Raw genomic sequence first — 25,602 nt, forward strand, 5'->3', positions numbered from 1 at the left:
TTTTAGCTACAGTATAGAAGGCGAATGCAGTTAGTACTTCTGTAGAAGGGAACAGAGTAGACTGAGGAAAGCCAAAATGAGAGACATGATGGAAGAAAAGCTCTTGGAAACAGGGCTTAAGTCTGTTGACTATTGACAGAAGGTGCACATTTGGTCTTAGGAAATGCTTATTTACATTACCCTTTCCCACAAGAGACTGAAATCAGAGGACAAAGAAAAAGCCAAAGCTTCCAAGGCTAGACAGATAAAATCATTTAAAAGAATGAAAAGACTGGCCCAAGATACTTTACAACATTCAGTGCCAGATGCAAAGCCGTATGGATATCAGAAAAAGTCAGAATCTCCCTTTCCTCACTTTATCTGTTATCCCTTGATTATAGAACCAAGCACACATATTATGAAGCAATGACAAATCAGCTCATGATCTCTTTCCCGTGATCTCATCTCGAAAAGAAGCTGGTTGGAAAAAATACAATATACAGAAAACCAATGGGAAACCTCCGTGAATAGAGAAAAGTTGACAATGTATGCTGCACTTTCTGATATAAAAGCAAGATCAATACTACGACATAAACATTTATGTGAAGATCAACCATTTTGGGGTTGTTTTATGGTTTTTGTATTTTTATAACACAGACAAAAATCAATACAAGGTATTTACTAAGGAAAACGTCCTATGGCAAAGCCTATTTTTACCTCTTTCTGTCATCTGTCTCTAACACTACACAAAGGGCCATCTAGAATGGATGCTGCTTGCATATGCACAGGTATGAGTCCAGATGGCATGTATTTTTGTACATATGTTTATGATATTTGTATTTTATATGAAATCTTCAATATTTTAACACCATAAAAATTTAAATTATTCTTCAAATACAGCAAAGCAGCTGTATAGATATTTGAGGTGTTTGTTATACTCTTTTTTTTGTTACAGTCTGTTTAATACATGATTCAGAGAAAAAAAGTCACAGAGTTAGAACTATCTCTGCACTCTTGCTGTTGGTTATCCATGAACTCCTGTGAGCTTTTCTTTGCATTGGTCCTAATTTGGAAAGGGCATTTAAAATCTAGAGATGGTGTCTTACTCTTCTCCCAACATATCTGCAAATTATCAGTATTTTATCATCATTGAAAACTGAAGAATGTCAACTTATAGTGATGGCAAAACTGAAACTCCAATACTGGGCTATTTACAAGAAATTTCAAAATCAAACAGAAAGGAATTGGGTCTGCCTAGAATTAAAAATTTCCTCTGCCAGTGACTCCAATCTAAGCATATTTATCTGTTGACTTTTTCAGGAACGTAGACTTCAGCTTCAAGAGTACAATTATGACATTATTCATTTCAACTCACACAGAGTTCTTCACTGAGTTGTTGTTTGAATTTAATCAGCTACTACATATTTGTGGTGTGTGTTACATGACCCAATCTTCAGTCTTCTAGTCACCCGGATTATATTGCAGCAACATTGCTATCATCCTAGAGTTTTTATGTTTGCCAGAATGTTCCATGTGAACAATTGCACAGTCGAGGGCCTATAGAGTCAGGGGTCCTTGACCTCTGCTGATTCTCCAGTCAGTCCTGCACATGCACAGGCAGCTCCACTCAAGCTGGTCTACATTTTTACATTTAGAACTTTTCAGCATCTAATGTCACCGAGTGTGTCTCTAGTAGATAAAAATACATGGATGATGATTTTCTCATTTTATATGTTTAAAACTCTGACAGCTAGAGAATATAAATTAAAATATTGAAGTTGAAAAATTGGAAAAATTTGAACTTATCTAGAAAAATTTTACTTAATTTAGAAAAATAATAAGCCTTAGTTGAAACAGTCAAAAATGATAGGAGAGACTGAGTTCTGTAGGAATAAATGCATAAAATTAGTGGTACATGTGTAATTGTAAATTAATAAATAGTCATTTGTAGTATTTAGTATCTCTCTATCTATCTATCTATCTATCTATCTATCTATCTATCTATCATCTATCTATCTATCTATCATCTATCTATCTATCTATCATCTATCTATCTATCTATCTATCTATCATCTATCTATCATCTATCTATCATCTATCTATCTATCATCTATCTATCTATCTATCTATCATCTATCTATCATCTATCTATCTATCATCTATCTATCTATCATCTATCTATCTATCTATCTATCATCTATCTATCATCTATCTATCTATCATCTATCTATCATCTATCTATCTATCTATCTATCATCTATCTATCTATCATCTATCTATCTATCTATCTATCATCTATCTATCTATCATCTATCTATCTATCTATCATCTATCTATCTATCTATCTATCTATCATCTATCATCTATCTATCTATCTATCATCTATCTATCTATCTATCTATCTATCTTTCATCTATCATCTATCTATCTATCTATCTATCTATCTATCTATCTATCATCTATCTATCATCTATCATCTATCTATCTATCTATCTATCTATCTATCTATCATCATCTATTATCCATCATGTATCTTTATATCATCTCCCTCCCTCCCTCACTCTCTTCCTATATATCCACTTACATATCACCTATCTCTCACTTTGGAAAACTCCCATTCATTCAGAATTGTAGTTATAAAAGTATCTTTACTTTGCCTTTGTTCACAAGAAATATTCCAATCTGCTGGAGGTCTTCATATTTGTAGTTAGGTAATCTCAGACAAAGTATTCAGCACATTCTGTTAAGTAAATTCCTGTTGTATGCTTTTTTGACCCTACCCTCCATACTAGTCTTCTTTATGAATGCAAACATCATGAGTAAGTTGACTTTCTCTATAAAAAACAGTTCACAAAAGTGTGCAAAACTACCACTGGGAACAAACAAATTAAACAAATGAAATGAGTCTAATGAAATGGCTCTGTCTGTCTAGTGGAATAACCAGTGCTTCTGAAGGATTAATACGTCATATTGGAACAATTTTAAGTAATATGAAACATATGGATTTATTTTTTATTATTCTTCAAATAGAAGACAATTATAGTTATATGATCAACTGTTCACTGTTGGTACATGATATTTATGCCACTAGTTACTCAAACCCTGTGTCAACATCCTCTCTTCTTGAAATGCCTCTTAGAATTTAAGCCTTGACTCTTTACCCTACTTCTCATATGGCCCTCAGCAAAAAGAGGATAGTTGAGTTCAAAATGGGACCATCAATAAAAAAAAAATGACCTTCCTGCAGTACTGGAACCAGCATCTACTCATGTGTTCATTACCATCCATTCTCCATCTTCCTTTCTACATGAGTGACCCACCCCCATTGCATGAGGAGAGAGTTAGGGCTCAGGTCCATGAGAAGAAAACAGCTTTAAAGATTACCCTTTTGCTAGAAAAACTGCCAAATTGATATTAAGTATGAAAAAAAATGTCATAGTATTGTGCCTTCCTTATTCATAGGTAAACTGGCATGGAATATATCCGGTTTAGCTTTAGAAAGGAAGTATTTGGGCAAAGAGCTAAACCTTGACACATCAAATTGCTTGATGCATGCAGAAAATAGTTTGTCTCCACATCTTCCAGTTCGCCCACCTCTCCAACCCACACAGGCTTTTCCGATGGAAAGGAAAGGTTTTCTCAATTGTCCCTTTGGCTAACTCATAGGTTGCCCTGTGTGTTGAGGCAATGCTTGTGTAAAAGTGATGGGTGTTGCTCTGCCAACCTCTTCCTTCTGGTAAGAATCTCTCGCAGAATGTCAGTTGGAGCAGTATTTACCAAAGCCCCGCCTCACTGGACCACTGAGTGAGTGAGCTGAGTAATTCTAATAATCAAAGGCAAAGGACCTGCATCTAGTTTGGAAGTGAAACCATGGGCAATTTTCAAAAGTGGTACCCTCATTTTTGATGAACTGTCACACAAACAGGAATTACCACAATTCAGAAATCACATCCCCTAGTAGACCTAGACCAGCATCTGTGGGCGATTGCTCCTGCCCTGGGCCCCTCAGGTTTTCTCCCTACCCGCCTAATAAAAACACACCCCTTTGCCTCCAATTTAGTACAATCATGCCTCTTACTGGCTGTTGCCTTGCAGGACACCATCTGTCAAGTGCAGAGACACAAGGTATGGGGGTTTGAAATGTCTTATAATGGAAAAGACGTGCGTGTCTTGTATCACATCCAATATTAAACTGAAAATGAGAGTGCTCAGCATGCAGAAGAAAATCTCCTAAACACTTGAAATAAAGGAAAACTAAATGACACTCATCATTTTTTTTCAGGCTTTAGAAGTAATGTCTTCAGGAAAAGAAACTGCCCCGTGTTCCTTCCTCTTAAATCCCCACCCACCCATGAAATGACTGCGCGAGCAGCTCTAATCTTGGGAAGGTTCTGCAAAGCTGTCTTTGGAGAGTTGAGATTTAGCTATGCCTGAGATTCCCAGAGTGCGAAGCTGGGGAGATGCTAAAGAGAGAAAGGGGGCACAGCACATCATTTCTGGAGTCGGGGCAACTTAATCCACGTACAGCTTGAATTCTTTATAATTCAATCTTTTTTTATTTATTTGTTTATTTTGCAAAATGGCTCAGGTAAAACCCTTTTACTCACCACATCTCTGCACAAAATTCCTCTGCTAGGTAGCAAAGGAAGGGCTGAGAAGCCATATTTTCCCTTAGGGAATTCAAGATTTTAAAAAAAGAAGATGGAGACAGGTAAGTAAGTGAGTAAATGACTACATGACGCTAAATTCGCTGATAAGAGCACGGATGAAATCAGGGAAGACTGGAAGAGAAAGCATGTGATAGTCTGTGTGTGGCCAATTCAGGACTCATGTTGGAGAAGGGATGGGCACTTCAGCCGGATTTGAAAGGCTGAGCAAAAGCCGTTGCAGGTGTTTTCAGGGCTCTGTGGGCTGCAGCAAGGACTCCAGTGTGCACTAGCAGGAAAAGAACATTGCTGGTCTGATACAATGAGACTTCCTCAAGTGAGTTTGCAGGAAGTCATGGCTTTCCTACAGGTCCAGCATTTGGGGATAGAGATCACTTAGCTCCTGTATCTTTGGCTTTTTATAAGGCTAATCCTCATGTAATTGTCCTTGAAAACGGGCTCTACTCTGGAATCCCTGTGTTTGGATCTAATTGCTAACGCCACACACAGTCCAGTTACTTGCCTCGCTACTCCTGACACTTTCACCTGAAGATGGAATGATGTCGGCACCTACTTAGCTGCCTTATTTTGATGGTCAGTTACATGCTGCTGGTCTAAAGTTAGCACTGCTCGGGGCCCATAAGTCTTCAATAGATAGTAGTTATTATGCCTATCTTATTGAAAGTCCATTATGAGACAACTATTATTGTACTGTTTGAGGGTAACTATGCACTATGAACAAGGCTCACAGAGGTAGGACAAGCATGTTGATTTCTTCCTACCATACTTAATATTTACTTTAGGTGTCAAAACCTTCATGCTGGCTGTCGATTGAAAATAGTTAGTGTTGTAAGCTTCTGCAGACCATGGTGATTGCCAGAGCGATTTATCTGTCAGTGCCACTAACTTGCACACAACCTTTAGTTAAGTTTTGTTTTTTAAATTTACTTTGTTGAAACGGGCTGATCTCTGACAGAACTGACTTATTGAAGAGTAAATTGAGGTATCCTCTTTCACTTCTTTACCTTTACTCCCCTAATTGAATCACAGTTAAGTTTATACGAAGTAGAGGTGAATTGAAATGGATTTTCCCTCTCACTTTACAATATTTTATAGGTGGGTTTGACCATGTGTTCAGATTATTGAAATTTTAGATAGAAGCAGAAATCAAGAAAATTTTGTCATTCCTTAGTGTTATTTTTTAAAACAGAAACAAAAGTTCAAGTATTAATAGTGAGAGGAAAGGTCTTTGTGGGAAGGGCTGAAAAACCTCAAATTTCCTCTGTAGACCAGGCTGGCCTGGCAGTGGTGGCTCAGGTCTTTAACCCCAACACTAGTGAAGAAGAGATAGGCAAATAATGAGAGTTTGAGGCTAGCCTGGTCTACAGAGCAAGTTCCAGGACAGCCAGGGCTACACAGAGAAATCATGTCTCAAAAAACCTCCAAGGCCGCCTCAGTCACGGAACTACCACCGAGCCTCCTCTCTTGCCAGTGCTGTGTTCTCCCCCTCCCCATCCTTCTTGGCCAGATGCCGTCCACAGGCTATTTCCACTGAGGAAAAGGAATCTTATCATATGTCGGCTATCTGGAACCTCCAGTCTTTCGACCCCTTAGCTGATGCAAGTGAGAGCGATGGCCTGCTTCCTGCTGGCACTGAGGATTATATCCATGTAAGAATTCAACAGAGAATCGGCAGGAAGACCCTTACTACTGTTCAAGGGATCGCTGATGATTACGACAAAAAAGAAACTTGTGGAGGCTTTTAAAAAGAAATTTGCCTGCAACGGTACTGTAACTGAGCATCTGGAATACGGAGAAGTAACTCAGCTACAGCGTGACCAGCGCAAGCACATATGCCAGTTCCTGATAGAGACTAGACCGGCTAAGGACCACCAGCTGAAGGCTCCTGCGTTTTCAGTGCTCGTGGCTCTGAAGCTTAAGTGAGGGTTTTCTTGCAATGAGTAGAATTTTCCTTCTGTCCCTTGCCACAAATTAAAAAAAAACAAAAAACAAAAAACAAAAAACAAAAACCTCCCAGCCTGTATAATGTAACCATTCTGGGTTCCCTTTTAACATGCACTAGTGTAACTCCTTCATGCAATAAACTGAAAAGAGCCAGAAAACAAACCCGAACAAAAGGAAACAAACAAACATAACTTACATCTCATTCTTTCTCACTTAAAAGTACACGCTTTTATAACAGGGAACAGAATTTCATCTATCACTTAAGCCTTTGACTTAGCAATCCTGCCCTCCCTAGCTGAAAATTAGGCTACTTTAATACTGGTAGAAACGTTTCTAAAATATTATTCTGAAAATGGGTATAAGTTTGAGCACTCCTTTTATTCTTTCTGGTCCAGTTCTCCTTGTGATAAAGGTGGGCCTCTCGGGGGATGCCAGATGGCATCAGGAACACAATCTGTGCCCATGGAGCACAGCATCCATTCTATTGACCTATGTACAGACTGGGTGGGGCTGCTCCTCTGTCTACCACACACTAAATACTGAGGATATTCACTGATATTTTCTAAAACAAAGAAAACAGGCTGGTCAAGTTAATATAGATCCATATCTGCCAAGATAGTCCCCACAATTGTGAGATAACTGTAAACTTCCTGTGGCAAACTTGTGTTTGCATTACAGTTCAATACAGTAATAAATAGTAGTTATAACTTTTTACCTTCTGATTTACCCATCTTTGAGAAGTTGATACACTTAGATGCCTACTCTCTGGTTTTAAATGCCCTCTTCAATATTCAGATATGTAAATATGCCTAATTATGCAACACATTGTATTTGAATTCAAAATCATGATATAGCATCATTGTCATCTTGCACCATTTGCCTTATTATGTTGTGGCATTTTGAGTATTTGTGATGAAACAGTATAAGTGGAACAAGTTTTGCATGCCGAGCCTCTTAAAACCCACTTTGAAAAGATTTACTATCAATGCAAATTTTCTGTTCGGCTGAAAAAAAACTTTGTAGTGTGTATTATAAAATTTAAATATTAATACTATTTAAAGTTAATAGTATGCCAAAAAGAAATAGCTAATAATATATTATACAATTAAATGCTTATCATATTATCTCATCTATTAACAAAATAAAATGGATTCAAACAGGAGAGTTCTGATTTGTAGTTTTTAAGCAAGGGTTGCCCATGTGTAAAAGCTAAATTATTTATTCAATTTTTAAACAGCTGGATACATCAGTTTGCAATTATTTGCACTATATTTGAATGCTTTGTCATGTGTCTCCGATATAACAAAAAGAACAGTTTTTTTTCTTCTTCTATGAAGGCTCATTTTTTAAAAAACAAATCTCAGGAACAATCAACCAAACCATTTGACCAAAAGCCGATGCTTCTTTATGTCCAGAATATTACAGAGGAGGTCGGGAGAGCCAGCACTTATGCCAGATTTCAACACTACTGTTGAGTTTTCGAACTGTGTCTCAGCTACATAATTCTACATCGTTTTCTGACTCCTCAACAATTACCATTTCTGTCCAAGGCTAAGTGTCTCTTATTTCATGTTCTCTGTAGTAATTCCTTATATCTTGATCTATAGATGCTTATATGCAATCATATGTAATGTTGATTGCCTAGAAGACTGAAAGCATGTGTTTTTTTCCATAAAACAATTCAAATATTACATAATAAATGATTCAGAACATGGTAGTGTCCTCACTTCTATTTCTGACCAAGTTAGCCAATATAATTTAGACTTATTATCTCTTTCTTGAAAAAACTCAATTACAGCAAGGTATATGTATATCAAATCCTCAAGAAATTTTATTGCATGATTAAAATAAATGCTTCCCAAACTGCAAAATTCATTTTCTTAGTGAGTTTTATGCATCTTCAAAACTGTTTGTAACTAAAAGAATTGCTTAAGTGATGCTTTGTCTGTCTTTTATTTATCTGTCCCTACAGTGTAGCACTCAATAAATTGTGAAAAACCAGTTGTGGAAAGCATCTTGTTGCTGGGATAATGTGTTCTTCTGGATAAACACCACTCCTTCCATCCTGCTTCTGTACCCGGACAGGTTGGGACCTCAGTCTGTATTTGTGGTCCTTGGTACCCTGGTAAAGGCAATCAACTTAGTCACAGTGGTTGGTTCTGAGACTGGTTAGTGGCCCCATTTGGCTAATATAGTCAAGCGCTTTAGGAACAGAGACTATAGATGGACTAGAAGTGGGGACTTTGATTCAGTGCCATCCTGTAAAATTGAGAGCAGAGCCAACCTGGAGATGAGTGGAGGGGAGAAAGTTACCATCCCAATGATGCTTTTCAAACTGGAGTGCTTAGCTGTGCTTGAAGTTAATAACTTCCCAGGCAAATCAAAAACGTATGTCTGTTTTTGTTGTTGTTTAAGCTTATTAACTTTGCGTCTCATGAAATATTTCTAAGCCATGGTGCATATGTCTTATTTACAACCTTGTCTAATAATGCTGGTTTTTTTACCTTTAGAATTTTTTTGATTCTTTTTCATTTATTTATTTATTTATTTTATTATTATTAGTTTATTCTTATTACTTTTCAATGGTTATCCCATCCCTTGTATCCTCCTATTCTTCCCTCCCTCCCATTTTCCCCTTACTCCCCTCCACTATGACTGTGCCTGAGGGGGACTTCCTCCCCCTTTATATGCTCATAGGGTCCTGCTCAAACTATGGCACCAGCCAAGGACAATATAGGCCGTAAACTTCAAACCCCTACCCAGATCTAGCCAATGGACAGGACATTCTCCACAGTTGTGTGGAGAGTGGGGTATGACTTTCACACGTCATATTTGACCATGTCCCCTGAAGGGGGAGACCTGGTGGCACTCAGAGGAAGGGTAGCAGGCTACCAAGAAGAGACCTTTAGAATTTTTATGAGTTGAAAGACTCAAGACATACATTAATAATTCAGTATTTCTTTATATTCTCCGCTGAACTTTTATTATGTGTAGGCTGAGAGTGTGTTGAAAGTCTCCAGTTATCTTACAAGGTTCGTCAGCTTATGTCCAAAGTGAGTGAAGATAAATATATGAAAAATCTTCTCTAAGACTGTGAGTTTAGATTTTTTTTCATCACAGCTGATTTTTAAAGAATTCTCCCATTTAGAAACTTTAGTTCCAATGCTAGTTCAAGGAGAACATTATGGACATAAAAAAGGATGTTGGTGGTTATCAGCTAAAATCATTTAGGGTCAGGAGGTTTTTTTTTTTTCCTCCCATGGAACACTATTTTGAAATTTTTATTTCAGTAAGAATGAACTAAATAGGTGAATTTCATAAGGAATAGGACCTGACCAATGTAGTCTGTTTATACCTAATGCCAAAAAAGAATTCTGTTAGTGAGTAAAACAGACTTGGCTCTGGTATAATGGTTGAGTAGGATTGGACTTCCTCTTCCAATGGCCTGCTAAAAACAAGGCTTTTTGTTTTCCCTTAATTTTCTCAGTACTTCTGAACTCTTCACTCCTTGTCATAAGATCCTCACCTCTTCTGGCAGGCTACCATTGGTCTGGGTGCTATCCTGGCTGATAAGAAGACATGTGTTCATGTTTTCACCAGGTGGAATTGTGACGTAGCATCTGCGTCACAAGAGTCAGTCTTCAGTAATTCAGTACTGTGATGCAGGCATAAAGACTACACACCACATACGTGGTGACTTGCTAAAGCCTGCCTCTGTTAAAAAAAAAAAATAATGCCCATGCCATATACCCTGAGTGAATCATAGAACTCTTTCTTATTTATTCATAACAACACTTCAGGATCCTTCCTAACACAACGTCCTAAACGGTCACTATTAAACACACCTTTTATATAAAAGATGAAAGTGTTTGCCTCTCTTGAGTGAGCAAAACGAACCAGTTTGTAACTGTGTCAGGCACAGTGCAACGCTCGTGGGGGATCATGTTGAAGAGAACTCCTTTTAGTGGCACATAGCACCCACCTACTCGGCCATCAAATCAGGTTAGTCCACAAGTAATTTTAAATGAAGTTAAATAAGAGATAGATTTGGGTGTTACCGAACGGTGCTTTTTATAATGTCACTTGAATATGTATACGCTCATGACCTAAGTAAGGTTTTAATCCCACCTCCTCCAGTTTAAATTATCTATAAAAATAATTCAGGGCATTTCTTTGTCAAAATAACACACTCCATGTAGCGAAGGCTAAATCATCTATTTCGGTCTGTGCGTCCCTTTTCTTTCCTCTTGCCCCCAAATAAAACTATTCATATGGAAAACAAATCCCAGGCACTAATAGAACAGCATCATCTCTTATTTACTTCACAAAACAGAATACAATATGGGTTGCTGTGAAATACAAATGAACTGTAATCCTCATCAGGTTTGGAAATAATGGATTCAGGCTAACATTTCCAGAAGAAATATGAAGGCAGTATTCTAAATTTCCTATTCTTTCCCAAATGAGTTTGCACAAAATGTGTCGCTAAGAAGAGTAATGTGCCCATCACATAGTGAAATTTCCCACTTGCAAAATGAAAATGAAAAGTCTGCATTTCGGGATGGCATATTTAAACACGTGCACCATGCTGTTCATACAGTAGGGAAAAGAAAGCTCCCCCTACCGGAGCATAAAAACCCTCATCTCCTTCCTGCACCCCGTGGCTCCCTCATATGCAGGAAGGCACAGAAACATATAGTCTCCTCCCTCTCAGCATCCCACTTCTCTCAGCAAACATTCCGTTTTCTTCATTTCAGTTAATTAAAGGACTGCTGGACACTTCGTTATTGACCATTCTCAGATCTGTTCAGTTGAAACAGACATGGAAAGCCCTTGGTCCCAAACGCGTTTTCACCCAAGACAGCTGATTGTAAAAGCCACAGCTCAATGGAGAAATTTCAAGGAGAAATAAAAGTAAAATTTAAAGGACATTTGTATGTGCATATAGTATTGCTGTTCACCATACAAAAGTATACAAACACTTAGGGAGAGAAAACCCAGCTTGTGAGGATTTTGACCCATGAAGCCAAAGTACTGGGGTCACATGTAGGAAAGAAGAAGGGCCTTGTGACTTGGTATTAATGGTTGGATGTCCTCATTAACTGGCAAATCTCACAGGCATGACCAATTTAAAAATACACTTGTTTTATCCAGGGAGCAAGGCATTGATACAGATGAGTATTCTTACAGAACGTATTCAGAAGAATATGTCTAAGCTTTGAGAGCTGAACTGATCCCTCCCTATTCAAATAAAACCAGAGAGGTACCACTACAAACAAAAGAACATTTAAAGAAAATTAGGAATTTTGACCACGTCTAAAAAGATGCAGCCATAGTTGAAGGTGGCATTGGGCATCTTCCCTATATCCTTCTGTAATGTTAGGTTCTTGACATGAGGAAAAAAAAAAAAAAGGCCACTCCCGTTCATTATAATTGAGAAACTGGGGAGGTGACAATGAGAGCAAAGCTTCCACGGTGGCTCGAGAGAAGCTGCACACTTGCCTTCTCCTTTTCTTTTGAAATAATACATGGGATTAGGGTGCATTCACAGCCAGCCAACACATTAGACGTTTCTACAGTTTCACTCCAGCGGATGAGGAAAATGGGGGCAGCTTCCAAGGGAGGTGTGGATCCAGGCCATTTGAGTTCCTTAGCTGACTCCCCATGTCTTAGAAGGCTAAGGAACTGTTTGTCAACCAGCGGATTACCTTCTCAGAAGGGTGAACCTCTCTTTGTATGGTGGGTGGCTGCAGAGGTGGGTACCAACCCGACGCTCTTGGCTGTGTTCTCCTTTCCTTCAATAGGAACCATTTTCAGTATCAGGCATTTTCACTGCAGCCACAGTCTAAAAGCATCATGATTAGTTAGGCTCCTCCGTGCTTATAAGCACTTTGAATATAGTAATATAATCACTGATGAAAAAATAATCTGATTTCCCTCTCATCTCAATCTTAATTCTATTAGACAAATAAACTTTAGAATGAACTTTTTTATTTTGAAAGAGATGAGTGAAATGGACACTCATCTATTCTGGACGAGGTGTGAGCGATAAAGATTTATCATTTGTTTCCAAGTATTAAAACTGGGTCACCTTTTATAAAGAAAGTGTACCTCTAGACCTACTGCACTAGGTATTTTGGAACCCATAAAATTTCCAATTACTGTTTCAGAATTTATTGTGCACATATGGAAAATAATACTTGTTAAACAGAAAGGGGTTTGTGCCTTGTGCTGTCAATACTGTGAAGGATGGGGTGATTATAAAGCAAATTAACAATACTTTTAAATGTGCATTCACTTATCTTTCCAATTAAATCCTTGTTAAACAACCGCACAGACAGTAATGGTGCTTCTGCAAAGCACTGATCAAGACAGTTTTATTGTAATTTTTACTCTGTAACAATTAATCAAGTAGGCATTTTCTTCATTATTAAATTATTTAGTTAATAAATATTCTCAATAGGCTAACATATTTGGAGTTTGCATGTTACTTTTGATTTTCCTACAGTGGAACATGTTTGGGACACTTCCATTCTCTAGCAGAGGGACCATTAAGAAGATGTGATTTTTATGAATTTTTTTTCTCTAGAATAATAAACTAAGGAGAAAAGTCCTTGAAACTTTAAGCCGTTTAAAAACCTATTCCAACCATTCTGTAAAGGATGGGAACACATTGCTTTTTAGCAGATAAGAAAGGAGAGACTTTGCTTTAAGGCATTGTTCTGTTGGAGTAAGCATGAAAATTAACATTCGAAAAGTTTCCTCAGTAGCAGTGGCTGACTTTTGTGTCAGGGAGCTGCACTATTGCCAGCTCTTCTCTTTGCTGTCCTAATGACAAGTGCTTGACTGTTGTTTCTTCCACAGACACAGGGTGATATAAGTGGAAAAGCAGATGAAAAGATATCTAGAAGGCTTAAAAAAAAAAAAAAGATTTCCATTTGCATCATTTGCAGGTGTAAACTTATCTAGGCAAGAAAGCCCCGCTGCATTTTAAGTGCCCTAATGGTTCTCTGTGGCCTTCTTGCTTTTGGTTATAGTCTGTTGCATGTTAAGTTTTCATGATGGAGGGATTTTTTAGGTTACTAGACTAGCAGTAAGGGCAACACTAGCAGAAATTACACTTCAGTATGGATTCCAAGTGAACTGTATTCATCCAGAAGCAAGAATCAATACACATGAAAGACAAATAGTCTTTGGGCCAGAAACAAAATCTCAGAAAAGATAACTATAAAAATGCTGTGATTTGAAGTGAGTTAATCTTATCTGTCAAAAATAGCTTTCATGACAACCTAAGCCCCTCACTGTTAACCTGATTACACAGAGTCCCTGACTGTATGTGTCCCAGAAACAGGAGAGGACATATCTATTTTATTCAGTCTGGATGATTATCTCTCTTGTAGTTTCAGTCCTGTTACTGAACAAATACTCTACAATTTCAGGTCACAGTTCATCACCAAGGGGAAAAAAAAAGGCAGAAACACGAAGGCCAACCTATGTTTTCCTTCGTACACCATTACTTCATACCAAGGAACTGACTTCAAAACCAAAGAAGTGTGGGAACCATGGGAGGCGGGGCTTGCTGGCTGGAAGTCAGGCTTGTGTTTAGGAAGCTTTCTTATATAGTTCAGTGCCACCTGCCTAGGGAATTGTGCTGCCTACAGTGTCCTAGGCCCTCCTACATGAATATCAATTAAGACAACCACCCACAATCTTCCTCTAGGCTAATTTGACCTAGGTCATTCTTAACTTAGATTCTCTTCCCAGAGAATTGTAGATTGCGCCAAGTCGATAGTTCTAGCAGAAAAAAAAAAAATCACTGTGGACACTTGGAGCAGACTGTTGGGAGTGTGGGGGATCTGTTTACGCTATTGTGGAGGAGAGGGCAAGGAAAAAGAGAGAGGGAAAGAAAAAATGAAACAGGATAACGTGCTGGGGGGATAGGTAAAGTGAGCTCCTTAAGATATATAGTCTGGGTCTTGTCAGGGGCTCAGGAAATAGTAACCTGAAGCTCTTTGGCAAGCAGATGACCAGGCAGTATAACATTAATGAGAGTTTAAAATGAGCATGGAACATGATTGACATAATGGGGGTGGGGGTGGGTTGTCACCTAGACAATTGTAAGAGAGACAGATGGGCTAAAGAACAGACCGCACTCAGCACTGAGCCACAGTTGTAAAGCACTATGGGAATAGTGACTTCCTGTTGGGATGTATTTCCCAAATCATAAGGCAAGTTAGTCTGTAAGCAAAACCTACGATTAGTGTGTCTCAAGCTCAGAAGGACAGATCTGCTTTTGCAATATAATAACATACATATTCACATGTCCGCAAGGCTGAAGGAATACATGATTCTAACATGTAAGAGGCACAGGAACAACCTCTTACAATTACCAGAGCATTATAAGAATAGGTGGGAGCGCGGGGGCACACCTGCAATTGCAGCACTCATAGAAGCAGAGGCAGACAGATCTCTGTGAGTTCGAGGCCAGCCTGGTCTACAAAATGAGTCCAGGACAGCCAAGGCTACACAGAGAAACTCTCTCAAAAAGCAAAACAAAATAAAACAAAACAAAAATAATAATAAGAGAGGTGGTATGCTCAGGGAGAGTGTGGCGGAAAAGGATGCAAACATACAAAGAGAAACACTCTGGGCAAGAAGAAAAGAAAAGATAGTAAACTAACAGACAAGACAGAAGCCACCAATCCTTGCTACTATTTGAGGAGAAGAAAGGGCCAGAACTCGGCAGGTCCCCAGAGCCTGGTGTTTCCGGCTTTATGCTTGTCTTTCGAGCCTGTAGATTGGAACGTCCATGAACATTGATGTGTTTCCAGTGTCTCATAGGGTCTTGCATTAATGGCAACTCCTTAAGTGAATGTCGAGGGAATGATATAAACACTCAATTTCAGGGACCCCCACCTCTTAGCTTCACATAAATCTTTGATCTCCCTAAAGCAGAGGAAAACTGAGTAAGTTCCCAATTTCCTCCTGCAGGGTGCTTGCTGACAAGAGCACATCGAAGAAAAATGTTAAAAGTGTAATCTTCTGTAGTTCAGACCTTAGTTCCTGTCTTGGTTTGAGCCCCGTATCTGCAAATGTTGGACCAGTCCTCAGATTGTGTAAGAAAAAGACGCTCCTATGACCCTGCGATTTTTAGTTTCTCTTTGTAAAACAGCTTTGAGGAGAATAGACTGCTTTTTTCTATAGGACATATTTGTCAGGAAATGTTAATAAAGTGTATAGGCACCTTGAAGAGAAATGGTGTGTAAATACATGTGCTTCCTTAAAGCTGTAATTAAATCAAAACAAGACGTCAAAATTCAGCATGCAGGGGTTAGCTAACAGGAGAAATTTTGTTCAATTGTTGGTTAGCCAACTAACTCATCATTACTAGAATTTGGGAGGTCAATATGGCAAGCCAAGGCTCTACTTCTCACACCATGTCTGATGTGTTCAGTTGTTGATGTCATGCACTGTTGATGGACAATCAGTCACCTCTCCTTAAGGTTTCAGTTAGTGAACTGGGGTATATAGATATGGGGTTATTCAGTATTCATGCCTGTCCCTTGTTTGTTTTATTCATGTAAAATTAAGTGTGACTTTAAAGGTCTCTGGGGGTCAAACAGAAGCAGAAGATAAATGAGACTTGTTCATGTTGTTGGAAAATATAAGAAATGGAGCCAATGAGATCACTTGATACTCATGAGATGTAAAGTTGGTTTGAATGAATAAATCATTGCTTGCTTAGTTTCTTCTGTAGGAACAAAATTTTATTTAGTGACTACAAAATAACAGGCACCTTTCTGTGCTGAGAACATGGAGGCGAATCAAGATCTTAGCCCTGATGGACTCACAGGCAGACAGAGACTGTTCACTGAAAAGTTTTAGATAGGATTTCCCCTTATAAAAGGATCCTATTAGCTGGATACCAGGGAAGCACACTACAATGATAAGAAATATGTTCTGACTCTTTGATGCTCAAAAGAAGAAAATAGTTTTGGGTCTGTGATGATAAATTGTAAACAGCGATCTGATAATGTGTGTTTTGCAATGAGTTTTAAATGGGCCATTTTGGTCCTTGTTGTATACAGACTTTGTAGCCTTAGTAGGGGCCTGTAAACCTCTGACATATAGTTTTATCATGCGAACATTGAAGGTTAGAGATGCATTTGCCTTCGAGAGCCTGCCATGTAACAGATTCTCAAATTACAGGTTGGTAATCATCGGCACTAGACCAGTTCTGTTATATCTTTCAATATTATTGACTCTTTAGTTTTGCTAGAGAATCAGTAGGCAAGGCATTTTTCCTTTCCACTTGTTTTAGAACCTACAGTATTGGAATATGGTTGTAGTATTAAAAGCTGTCAGTGATTTAATCATAGTAGCAGCATCTGCTAGTTCCATAGCATTTCAAAATTATATGATGATTTAATTTATAAGTGATAGTGAATCAACAATCCAAGGAGAAAGTTTCCATGAAATAGAAAACCAGTTAACAAAAAAGGTGCTTGATGATCTAGTTTTGCTTCTCTTACATTTCAAATAGTGTATATCTTATGGCTAGACAACTTGTTTTTCTCTGAAAGAAAAAAAAATCAGGTAAGCCAGATATTGTGGTGTAGTTCCCCAGACATGGCTATGAACTTTACTCTTTTCAAACAGGTGTTTATACCAGCATGAATTAAAATGGGAGCTCCCAAATTTTTATTTTTGGAACATTTCATCACTTGATTCTTGTATCAGAAACTCAAAGTTGCCTCACACACTTATTTCTGTCCTGGGATTCATGCCTTGTGTGTTTCCTTTCTCTGAGACTTGGGCAGGAACTGCCCCTTTCTCCTAGCCAATGGAATGTGGCAAAGGAGATAGGACATGCACTGTTTACAGTACCCAGGTGTCTAGTTTCTGTCTTGCTATTAGTCTTTATCTTCCATGTGCCTTTGATGGCCTGTAGAAAGGTCCACGCCCTTCTATTTGACCACATCCCTTGGATGGGGAGGCCTAGTGGCACTCAGAGGAAGGACAGCAGGCTACCAGGAAGAGACTTGATACCCTATGGGCATATACAGGGAGAGGAGGTCCCCCTCAGTCACATTCATAGGGGAGGGGAATAGGGTGAAAGCAGGAGGGAGGGAGGAATGGGAGGATTTAAGGGATGGGATAACAATTGAGATGTAATATGAATAAAATTAATAAAATATATTAAAAAAGAAAGGTCCATGCAGCCTTAGGCCAGAAGCCTCTGATGACAAACTGCGGCCTTCAATCCAACAAGCCACCGGAAACTCAATCTTGCCAAGGACCGTGTGAACCCATGTACAGGCAAGCTGCCAGAGGAGCACCACTCCTGGCTGACACCTTGACTGCAAAGTGTTCAATGAAGCTGTGCCCAGACTTCTGACCCAGGGAAACAGAGAGATAATCAGTTTGTATTGGTATAAGCAGCTGACCTGGCAGTGGTCTTGTCAAGCAGCAGTACATTTCTGCTTGAAGTCAGAATGGAGAGGAAGAGTGCTGCTCAGTGTAACTAGAGCAGGAGGAAGGGTCTCTGTTCTTCTAGCAAGCTTAAGAGTTGTTTATTAATTAGGATGATGATGACGACGATGATGACGATGATGATGTCTATAAGTCTCCTAGGGGGTTCTCGGGAGTTGGCAGTGAAATAACTCTAACTTAACTTCTGGATTCAGTAGCCAGATATGCATGGAAAAACCAAACTGAATTCAGGTGTAAAATTTCTTTAGACTCCACCCACTCCTTGTAACAGAAATTCATTGATAGATGGAAATTAAGTTTCCAGGAAATCTGAAGCCCATGCATTTGGCTAGTAATGGGACAAAACTTTGGATACCAAGCACATCTAAACTTTTTCTATATTTGATTTCTCTTTCTTGAAAAGCAATCTAATTACCAGCAAAGAAAATTTCATCACGTAGATGACAGAATCATATTTGATTATTAATATTTATAAAATAGTATTACTAATAAAACTAATTCCCATTTTATCTAACTTCCTGTCATCATAATTAAAATAAGTAGCAATTATCAGCTGACTGATTCAGACTTTAATTTGGTCACATTTTTTATTATTATCCCCATTTTGAAAAGAAAGAGTCTTGAGATTCAAAGAGATCAGATGATGATCATAGACTTATAGAATAGCTCAGAATTACAACAAGAGGGAAGATCCTGGGATCATTATCTGGTATGCCTTTCCCACTTGATTGCTTCTGCCTTTAATTGCTTCAATTGCAGCTTTAGGTCAGTTTGTATTGCCTGTTTTGTAGTGAATTATATCATACAATGTAACTCACAGCAGGTTATAATTTTGCTTTAAGTTTAGTGGCCAGAATTTTTATACCTTAAAAATGGAAAGGATACCTATGCTTTGGACTGAAATACATGGTCAAATGCAAAGGCCAGAGACTACAGTTCATTGTTTTGGCCTCTGTGTTCAGACACATGAAGCGTTTATTGTTTTGGCCTTTTTTTCAGGACTACTTGCTGCTGCCAACATGCTTTCTTAAGCCGCTAGAAAGCAATATGAGTTTCACCATCAATAGCCTTTGAGCTCTCTGACTCAATGTGGCTGAAAAATGAGGTCTAGGGAAGTGTCTAAAGCCCTGAACAATGTTAGAGTTTGTTCACTTTGTGTTCAAGTAATCTTCCCAGCTTTAAGGGAAAAATAAATCACTGTTAAAATATAATTTTATCACACAGAAGCCAGAAAGGTGTACTTAAACAACCTCCCCTGCCACACACGCCACTACCACCACCACCACCACCAAAAACAACAACAAGAAGAACCCCCCCCCCCGCCACAAAACAACAGCAGAACAAACAAACAAACAAATAAAAATACATTACAGACCAGGATAAAGCAGTTTGTTTTGTTAATGCTGTGGTTGGCAATAAAAGTGAGGTAGGCTTAAGGAAATACTCTTTTTAAAAATAACAAGAGAGCCAAAATAACTTGCTTAATAGAAAAATGAATGGATTTGGTACAAGGACTGTTTTATAAGAACACAACCGGAAGCTTAAAAATCCTTTCAAAATCCTTTTTCTGTCTCATCCAGTTGCTTCTTTTCAGCTGAAGCTGCCAACTGTCCACATTCATTCCCATTTTTCCTTCCCTTTCTTCAATTTTGATGCTGCAAATGGTATGAAGTGTGTAGGACAGCTGGCTAAAGCCTGTGCATTGCTTTAAGGTGATGGCTGTAGAAACCTAGTTTAGGTATGTTTGCTAACACAAATTGTTTAGTGGTGTATTTCCAGTCTGGTTGATCTATTATTAGGATGTTCAAAGTAAGCAAAGCCATCACTTTCAGCCAATATCCACTAAGTCTTATTGGGCCAAATTTTTGTGAATAAATATAGGGAAAGTAGAGGAGTACAAGCTAAAAGAAAACCTCTTCCACTAAAAACAGCAAACACACATGTGTATGCACATATAGAGAAGATGTTTGGCCAGGCAGACTCATGGAATGTATATATTTTGATCATCTGTAGTGAAAATGTGAACATGGTGTCTTTTATCTGTCTTTCTGACTGGGAATAAATTCCAAGGTCCTTGTAAAAAGTTTTTCTCTCCAATTCCAGGCATACACTTGCAGGGGAAATCTGTTACTATGTCAAGCAGCATTGGTATTGAAAATCCCAGTTACTCCTCCCCACAGTGCTTTATAGTTATCCCATTGGCTTGGGGATTTGGGAATCTTCCTATGTGGTATTTTCCAGAAAGGATGCCAATCTCTCTTGTTTGTCATATAAAGATTGAGCCCATAAGACATTTAAAAAATTCAAAATAAAGCCGTAGCTAGGTTGGATTTGTGGCAATATGTCTAGATGGCAGCTGAAACTGAGTGCTGATGTGGGAAGTCTGGTGGGATTTCCAAGGCCCACTGTCAAGGGTCCTTAAGACAGTCACAGAGCATCCTCTATGCTGAAGCCTGTCTTTTACATATGTTCACCCATGCTGGAAAGCCATCAGGAGGTCACAGATCATGCAGAAGAATCAACACAATGACACTGGCTGATGACAGGTTGACATCTAAGGTCATGCACTAGTTTTCTTTGGGGAGGCCCATATAGACCAGAAGAGTTGCATCAGCAAAATGTCACTGAAAGCTGTCACCAAATTCAACAAACAAGGCAGAACGCTACTCACTAATGCACCAGTGCCCTAGTAAATCAAGAATCTGTAATGCCTTTCTGCAAGGTTGCAAAGTGTTTCTTGATCTAGACATAGAATCATAAACTCTACAGAGATTGGAGGCACCAGGATTCTTCATTCTTGTGATTGCCCAAACCTCCCCATTCTTGAATAGTTTTAGCCAAACTGAATACTAGTACTAATAATCAATGCTGAGAAGAGTGAAAACAGGGAAGTGAAAATGTATGCACAGCATAAGAAGACACTTCTGTGTTTTTTTGATAGGAAGGACATAATAAAGACTCAGTGCACAGGGAATGTAGCTCCGTGGCAGTATTTTGCAGCGCAGATTCAAGTCAGAGACATCGGATATCTAGTCTTAGCCCCACATCTTGGGTATTCTTGGGGCATTATTTAATAACTGAGCCTCAGTTTCCTCACTGGGAATAACAACTTTAATAATTGCACCCATCGGCACTATGAAGTTGAAGAAAAGATTAAATTAAGTTTATATATGCAGGGAACTCCATGTATAGCTTGACATATTAAATCATAAAAACGGTAGCTACCTATGCAATAAAATTATTATCAGCATTACTAATTTTAATTAGGAAATGTTTTTTTCAAAAGTGATCACTTTGAATTTAACTCCTGTGTCATCTGATCTGGAAGTATAATAAGGGTATCTAATTCTTTCTGGTTTAGTGAGTCAAACAGAAAACCAAAACAAATTGAATCATTCAACTGGTGTATTTAGAATTGCTGATGATTATAGCATTCAAGAAAGTCAGCGAAACACAGAAATTGCAATTCAACTGTTCTTGAAAATCTCCAAAATCAGTTTTCATTTGTGTAGTCTAATAGTGGGTAAGGCTTATTCATTTTTAAAAAAAGCTGTATATTTAGAACTTAAAAAAAAAAAAAGAAGCAGCATGTAAGTTCAACACAGAGGAGATAAAAGATGCTAATAGAAGGAGGACACACCAAATTCATTTATGTCCCATATGAAATTACAGAATGAATGTATGATGTTTGCGTAGCTATGTATAATTTTCATAAGAACTTCATGCCATAAATATTTTGTTTCATCACATGTTCACATGCACAAAAGAGTCCATGTATGTGCTACCCTCCAAGAACCAAGCACTGACTCTCTCTTATGTTATCAGTACTGTTAGAAGAAGTCTGATTTGGATGATGAGTAAGACAAGGTTGTTGGACCTATATAGAACATTAATTCAAATAATATTCTCATCATCAAATTTTGAAAAGCAGTGCAATACACACACACACACACACACACACATGATTTAAAAAGGGATCTTTCAGGTTTTATTATTTTATTTTATATGTATGAGTGTTTTGTCTGCATTTATGTGTGTGTGTGACATTGTACCACATGCCAAAAGAGGGTGTTGTATCCCCCGGATGTTGTGAGCCATGGGTGCTAGGTATTTTGAATCTAGGCCCTTGGCAAGAGCAACAAGTGCTTTTAACTAGTGACCATCTCTCTGAAAAACTCTAGAGCACAAGTTGGCAGAGTCACCAGTATCAAAGGTCCCAGTGTAGCATCATTTGTGTTGACTGTTGAGTCCTCACAGTGCTGTAAAACAGGGAGATTGTTTGCTGACAATTTATGCTACCAGATACCAACCCAGGCCTCTGCCCAGCTTTACATTGTCAACATTCATGGAAACATGAGCAGTTACAAAGTCTCCGAGGATGCTGAAGTTTGGATTGTAAAAGATGAGATGGATGGGTTTCATATTTTCATTGCAGATTGCTCCTTTTTTCTTTTTCAAACTGCTGAGCATAATTTTTTTTTAAGGCAGGAAATGCAGCTAGTGTTTGTTTCTAGCATGGCTTCTGTTTTGAGATTTCTTCTTTGTAGGAGAAATGTGTTGCCCAGCTGTCTAGAATCCCAATCAGGATATGGTTTCAGCATGAGCTATCTTACAAGAATGATTTTAGCTGCTTATAAACAGAATAAAAATGAGGTTGGGCTGTTTCATGCAATTTTTACCCACAGAAGGGACACTGTGGCTTAGACCACTGGGAGCAATAGAAAGAAGTGATGCAAAGTTTAGCTCTGTCTTTTGCCTAGTCAAATCAGTCAATACACAGAGCCCTTAAAGATTCTCAAAAACAAGAATTATTGGATAGCCAGTCAAAAGAACTAGTCAACACATAAAAGAGTTGTGCCACCTGAGCTCTTACAGAAACTGTTTAATCCTTATCAGTTTTAATATTTCTACCTGCAGCATGCAAAGGAACACACATAGTTATGTACACATAACACACACACACACACACACACACACACACACACAGAAGCATGTACCCACACCACAAACATACACTATGTGTGGTATGTACAATTCCCAGCATCTATGTTGGGTGGGTAACTGCTTGTAACTCCAGCTCCAGCAGGATCCAATGCCTCTGGCATCTGTGGGCATGAGCATTCACATTTACATACCCACACATACAAACACATAATTAAAAGCAGTAAATTTGAGTTTTTTTTTTTTAGAAAAATCAAGAAAAATTCAAGGTCAACCTTGTATAGAAATGTGAAGAGACAGGTGTTTCAACTCCTTTATCCTATATTTTGAGACCAAGATTATCAGGTTTTAATGTTTCTTGGTATAAAGTTCTTGTGCCCATTTGATTAAGTTCTCTCTGAAAAAAAGTGGTAAACCAGTGGGTCATAAAATAGATGGGATTGTAGATGGTAGCTATCAATATACTATTATAAATTAAACTACTGAGTGTGAAGAAAACACAGAAGAGAAGAGAGATGGGAAGTTTCCTGCAGGGAGAAAAATGACAATTTGAGCCTTGGAGGAAAAAGGAAAAGAAAGACAAGCAAACAAACCAAACCAATGGCCATGCTGCGGAAAACTTGGATGTGCAGAACAAGAAAGGAAAGATACGAAGATATTGAAGTTAAAGAGAATATGTAAAAACACTGACAACCAGCAGCATGCAAATATATGAGGGCAGCCCAAGAGTGCATCATGGGCTGGGGTGTGTAGCTCATGTGGAGCACAGCACATGTGAACATGTGTGAACCAGAGTTGAGTGTCTAGCACTGTGGAAGAAACAGACACAACCATACACAGAAAGCCACATGGAGAAGTACCAGAAGATCTGGTACTAGCTGGAAGCCAGCTATGAAACCACATCATGAAGAACTGTAAGTTTTCCTGAGGAAACCGTTGGCTATTTTTAGTTTCAAGGATAACTAATATGAATGTGTGACGTTACTAAAAGAACATCACATGTGTTGCTTAGCATTATTCTTTATGATATTTTTGATTCTCGTTTTTATTTTTGTATCTTATGTGTGTGGGGGAGTTACAGTATGCACTGTGTACCATGTGTGTGATGGTACCCAGGAAGGCTAGAAGAGGGTATTGGATTCTTGGAAAAAAGTTCTAAGCAGTGGTGAGCCACTGGATGTGGGTGTTGGAAACTGAATCTAGGTCCTCTACCAGAACAGGAATTGCTGGTAATTGCTAACCTGCCTCTCCAGAACATAGTGTTTAAGTAAGATGGCAGGGACACAATCATGTTAAGGATGCCTGGCCTATACCCTATTTCTGGTTATGAAATGTATAAAATAGTTAAACATCATCCTAATGTCATTTAGGCTCCCAATTTTTCTTTTCATAATCTAATTTTTTCACTAATGTATTTTCTAAGAGTACCTTCAGGCTCTTAAAAAAAAGTTGAGCAGTAAGTACAGCTACTATGAATGTCCTCACATCCCAAGTACATTAATGAAGTGACTTTGTTGTGACTGATGAGCCAGCACTGCTATATCATCATTGTTGACTGCTAGCCATTGGTTGTGGTAGTCTTCACTCTGTATGTTGTACTTTTTTGTAGGGTTGACAAGTATATAATAATATATATGCACAATGCTGATTTCACATAAAATTCTTTAAGTGCTCTGAAATATTATGTTCACTCATCTCTTCTCTCTCATATTCCTTTTTATCACTAATGTTTCACTCTCTATGTAGTTTTTCTGCAATGCTGTATGATTTTCTACATATTGTTTTTGGCCTCATCCATTCAGCAATATATATTTAAAGTTCCCCAAATCTATTCATGGATTAATAGGTGGTTTCCATTTATAATAGTAATATTCCATTGTATAGATTTACCATAGTTTTAAAATTTTATTCTTATTGCCTTCAAGTTTTTAATACATCCCTCTCTGCAGATAGAACCCGGGGCACACTATATATGCTAAGTAGACCGCTAATCCCCAAGCTGCATCCCAACCCTATCTTCAAGCTTCACAAATTATGAATAAAGCTGTATTTGTGGGCAGAGGTTTGTATGGGAATGACAGGCAGTGCAGAGAGGCTGTATCAGATGGTAAGGACCCATTTATTTATGTAAAAGTGTACCACAATGTATTCCAAAATGATGTGCCATTATGGCTCTACTGAATAGGTATTAATATTATTTCACTTTTTATTTGTGTTTCTTTAATAACATATACATATTATAGTCTTTTTTAACATTTGTGTTTCTATGTTTTCCATCATTTTTTTCTTCATTAACACCTATCAGGTACCCTTTATATCTTAGTAACAGGGTTTCAAAGCCGGGCTATTTTTCTTTGTGTTATTCTTCCCTTTTCTAATTTTTTGCATTGCTTATTGTACTCTTTATTTATTTTTATATGAATATGTATCTCCAGATACACTGGTTATTATTTTTCCCATGATAGGCTACTAATTCCTTAATTCCTATCCTTTTTTGTTCCCCGTCAAAACGTTTATTGCTGTCTGTTCATTGTGTACAGCAGGGTCTGAGCTCCTGCTAAAGATGTATCTTCTGAAA

At 38.2% G+C, this 25,602-nt stretch overlaps 1 protein-coding gene and 1 pseudogene across 1 annotated transcript in view; one reads left to right on the forward strand and one right to left on the reverse strand.

Annotated features, from left to right (window-relative positions):
• The window catches only part of Arhgap15 (Rho GTPase activating protein 15), a 594,474-nt gene that overhangs the window by 172,241 nt on the left and 396,631 nt on the right, over positions 1–25,602 (reverse strand). The window lies entirely within an intron of this gene.
• LOC127206880 (eukaryotic translation initiation factor 1-like) lies at positions 6,200–6,627 on the forward strand (annotated as a pseudogene).

The sequence above is a fragment of the Acomys russatus genome, chromosome 24 (genome assembly GCF_903995435.1).
Source record: "Acomys russatus chromosome 24, mAcoRus1.1, whole genome shotgun sequence".
Lineage (NCBI taxonomy): Eukaryota > Metazoa > Chordata > Mammalia > Rodentia > Muridae > Acomys > Acomys russatus.